Below are 5,194 nucleotides of genomic sequence, written 5' to 3'. Positions count from 1 at the left end.
GTAAGGGCTGCACGGTGGTGCAGTGGTCAGCACTGTGGCCTCACAGCAAGAAGGTTCTGGGTTCGAGTCCCGGCTCGGGCGCAGGATCTTTCTGTGTGGAGTTTGCATGTTCTCCCTGTGCCTGTGTGGGTTCTCTCTGGTACTCCAGCTTCCTCCCACAGTCCAAAGACATCAAGAGAGGACGAGGCTGATTGATACTCTAAATTGACCGTAGGTGTGACTGTGAGTGTGAATGGTTGTTCGTCTCTGTATGTTGGCCCTGTGATGGACTGGCGACCTGTCCAGGGTGAACCCTGCCTCTCGCCGTAGATGCTGGGATAGGCTCCACCCCCCCGCGACCCTTACTAGTAAGGAATAAGCGGAAGATGACGATGTGTGTAAGGAAGGTTAGGATTTAAAAAACCTTTTTCATGAATTCCAGATATGATTGATTGTAGCAGGCACATTTCAAATTTGTGTTAATTTTTGACTGCTATTCTTTAAAATTACTCATATTCTGGTGTCAAATGTTGTCTTGTATATCATCATCCTTTTTTATTTAGTCAGAATTTAGTTGAGTAAATGTCTGAACATTTTAGTCTGGTCTTAGTCAAAGAAAACTCTCATATTTTGGTCTGATTTTAGTCTTTAAAAGAAATGCATATCGGTTTACTCATATGAATTATGTTGATTTTAGTCTTGTTTTAGTGTTAAAAAAAAGTCTTAAAACAGGGCAGTTTTTAAGTCAGGTTTTCATCAACAAAAATAACCACTAATCATTTAATCTAGAGGGGAAAATTCCCAGTTACACTTTACACTGCAGTGGTTACACAGTACCGGTGAGTAAAATAAATAAAGTAAAGTACATATATATATGTATTCCTGTAACTCCAATTCTGCAGTCAAATTAGATTTTTTTTGATAAACTGAAAGGGAAGAAAACTTTATTTGGCACCGTTTGCATCATTAATGCGTATATCACACACCTGGCAGATGTTGCTAGAACTTAGAGGAATCCAAACATGTCCCCTAATCCACCATAAAAACACCAGACCAGCACAAATTGTCTCTCACACCTTCCAAAAAAATATTCAAGCAACCTTTTTTTTTTCTGCTAACTGTGGGAGGAAGTCCACCCATATATTTTAATGATCCTATCATCTGGACCAGTGAGGCTACTCTAGTAGGCGGTCTGGAATGCAGCCATTTTGACTGAGTGTAAAATATTCATGAACTATCAATGGTCGCCCATCTGACTGGCTGGGGAACAGCTGCTGAGTCTCTGTGCCTCTAGAGGTGCAGCATCTGTCCATCTGAGCAAAGTGAATATGTGTTTGTGTGCTTGAGATTACATGTGTGTCTCTCTGTTTCTAGACAGGCGTGTGCATATGACAGCACACGTCTAATATACGAGTGGTGTTTGTGAGTGGTGGTGGTGGTGTGTGTGTGTGTGTGTGTGTGTGTGTAAGAGGGGGACGAGACATCAGGAAGAGCAACTGTGTATTTAACTTGCTTATCTCCAGATGGTGGGGATCATTTGAGAAATGATCAAAAAGCAAGTCTCAGTTTCGTCAGGATTTGTGCTTGTCAATCAAAAATCACTCTATGGCTGAGAGGGAAGAACCACTGGAGCTGCTGCATGTGTGATGTGTTAAAATGAATGCAATCTTTTGTACATCAGACATCTCTGCCACTCCATATGTGTTTGTGTGTGTGTGTGTGTGTGTGTGTGTGTGTGTGTGTGTGTGTGTGCACGCATTTGTGTGTGTTGTATGTGTGAAACTCACAGAGAGAGCCATGCAGCTTCTTTGGCTGCGGTTGTATGATGGACATCTGGAAGCTAAATTGGTTAATGGCACCTCCAAGCCAACAGCCAACCGGCCGTCCCCTTGCTGAGCTGAAAGAGGGAGAACGTGTGTGTGTGTGTGTGTGTGTGTGGGGGGGGGGGGGGTGTAGGGGGGAGTGAGGACATCTGGCCAGCTGTCCCTGCTGAACATTTAGACTCATTTTCCTATCCAAATTGATTTTTGTCTTTATCTGATCAATATCAGAATAGCCTACTAGAAAAGTCACACTTGTTTCCGCTATCGTGCTTAAGAAACTTGCAACACAAAAAAAAAGCTTGATATTTCCAGTAGTTCTTCTTTTACACTTCGACTCATTTCAGTTTTCACTATGACTCACAAACCCACAGCAAAGACACTTCCTCTGATGCATTTCTGTATTTTGGGCCTTTATAAAGCTCAAAAAGTGTAAATGAGGAGCATAAATATAGAAGAGTGTCAAGAGTAAAATTTGTGCTATATTGAATGTGAGGCGATAAATAGGTCTTTTTGATGACAAATGCAGAATACAGGCAAGATGATCTCAGACTGTTACGTCCTTCTTTCATCCATTTCACACGAGCACAAGGATTTTAACTGAAATTAATCTCTGACATGTCTAGAAAAATACTGCCAACAGCTCTTTCCTGCCAATGGTCCAGGACAGTCTTCAGGATCCAGATCACCCCCAAAAGTTAATCAGACGCACAGCCGTGATCACATTACCTCCTCGGCTGACATAGCCAGCTGGAGGAACAAGAATAAAAGTCAAGTAGGCTTCATCCTCTGAGGACTTTGACTGTTTGTTCCAAATTTCATTACAATTATCTTTTTCTAAGTAGTTTATCTCATAATAGTTGGCTTTGCATAGCACGTCATGTGAGCCCCACCAAATGTGTCTGTTTGATTGTTGGCATAACAACAACAACAACAACAACAACAACAACAACAACAACAACAACAACAATAATAATAATAATGAACAAGGCTTTGACTTCCAGAAGTGGCAGGATATTGCTGTGTCACTCTTTGGGGAAGTCACATGCCTTTCACACACTTTCACCTTCACTTTTAGGTGAATGACCTGCTTCAGAAATGATCATATCTGTTCAGAAAGCATGCCACTTTCAACTGAATCACAGCTAAACTGCTTACAGTCTGTCAGTGCAGAGATGTTGTTTAGAATTCCGCAAAATTCTCTTTTGCTTGCAAAATAAACTACATATTCATATTCATATTTTCTATTTGAGATACCAGGTGAATTCTTGGAACTGATTTTGAGTTCGAAGTTAGACAAATATAATTGCCAAGGTTCCGACAGTGCTTTCTATGTAGTATCAAACATCTGAATGCTTGGCTATAGTATGAACCTTTACAAAGCTCTTGAATATCAGGAGTTCTTTGAACACAAAGAAGCCAAACTGCAGCTGTGTGGATGCATGCCACTGCTGAGGAATTGTAGTTGATTCTGAAAATACCCAACACAGCTTCTCGCAACCCTCCATTGTTTTATTCAGCTGGCTTAACAGATTTTTAGGTCAATATTTGCTATCCGGCTAGGTCACCTTACAAAAATTCAATCTCGGAAAGCCAAACATGGGAAGGGTCATGCTTGCATTGATACAGGTGCAGGATCTGTCCAGGCAGAAAAACACATACAAACAACAAGAGAGAGAGAGAGAGAGAGAGAGAAAGAGAGAGAGAGAGAGAGAGAGAGAGAGAGAGAGAGAAACACTAACATGGACAGAGCTTTAAATAAACAGCCACAGCAGATGTACAACAGCTATGTCCAGGCCAAGATGCTGCAAACACAAACAGCAGCAGTGTGATCTCCTCAAATCTTTTGTCATTAGATCTCTGAGATTGTGTTGAGATGGAAAGTGCGACTGCAGCCTCTCTCTCTCTCTCTCTCTCTCTCTCCAGTCCAGATGTCAGAGGAACTAGCCAACAGCTGCGGCAGGAAATTAGCCCCCAGGCAGTGAAAAGGCTAATACACAAACACACAGAGGAGAGAAACCAAAACAAAACACACACACACACACACACACACACACACACACACACACACACGACATGTTACCCCATATTGTTGCATTTGTATGGATCCTGTAATGCAATGCACTACTTTCATAAGGCTGTATCAGTATTTGTCCATCCTCCCAGATTCATCCATTTTGTTCAAAGTGTGTGTGTGTGTGTGTGTGTGTGTGTGTGTGTGTGTGTGTGTGTGTGTGTGTGTGTGTGTGAGTGCGCGGGTGATGGCATGCCAGCCTGCCAGCCTGCCTGCCACAGCGCCAGCCCCCGAGCCAGCGGGAACATTTGCCTTGTGGCTCCAATTCCCAGGAATGCCTAACCTGCGCCAGCTGTTGAGAACATGTTACCTGTGCCAACAATGTGCCGGCTCTGCCCACCACATCAGCTGCTGCTCTGTCTCCATCTGCGTGTGAGATTGGGTTCGTGCATGTGTTTGTGTGTCTACAGCAAACTGTATCTTTACCACTTTGCACATCTGTATTTGTGATTGCATCTGTATGCATGAATGCTCGGCCTCTCTCATGTGAATAGTGCGCATGGTGCCAGTGTGTTTTATAAATGTTCGGATGTTCCTAATATTGCGTGTGTGTGTGTGTGTGTGAGTGTCTGCTATTGTGTGTGTCTCCATCTGTGTGTACTGGGCCTCCCTTTTCTGCATCTGGAGAAACATTGAAGAGGCTTTCCAACAAGGCCAATGGCAGCCAGCCTGCCAAACAGCCCAGATGTTCGTTCTGTAACCCTGAGGCAAAATGGAGTTAGCCACACATATAATGAGTATTCAGGACTTGTCACGTGCAGCTGCTTTCATTTCAAGAGATAACATGAAGAATGAAAGAGGAAGAGAATGAGAAAGTCATAAAGCTAAGGGCAGAGGATGCGTGACAGGAAGTAAAAGCTTCTTTGCAGAACTAGAATATTTATAACACAATAAATAATCAGCTGAATGCTATTTTGATGAATTACCTGTGTCATGCAAGTTTCAACTGCCTGCAAGCTGATTTTAACACAGAACAGATAGATATGAACTGAAACCTGCACTTTCTTGAGAAAATGGAAATGAATCTAAAACCTTCTGATTCCCTTTGAAAAGTTTACTTCTGGATCTGGCAAGGTTTGGAAATGCTGCAAGACATATGTAAATCTTGACAACTACGAGGGAAAAAATGGGCTCTTATGCTGATAAATTAACTTAATTCACCAGCTGGTCGTTGACTTTGTCTCTTGTGGTTTGGTGCTGGAGAGGTAGCGTAAAGTTGGGAGTTGTAATATAATCAAATATGCGAAGCAATGCTAAAAATCTCTTGAGGGGAACTAGTCAGTCACATGATGATTGTAGAAATTTATTTCCCCCAATATAC

This window comes from Aulostomus chinensis, chromosome 16, assembly GCF_037954235.1.
Source record: "Aulostomus chinensis isolate RoL2024-O1b breed Wild chromosome 16, RoL_Achi_v1.0, whole genome shotgun sequence".
Lineage (NCBI taxonomy): Eukaryota > Metazoa > Chordata > Actinopteri > Syngnathiformes > Aulostomidae > Aulostomus > Aulostomus chinensis.
The sequence above is the reverse complement of the archived record's forward strand: the minus strand, read 5'-3'. Positions refer to the sequence as shown.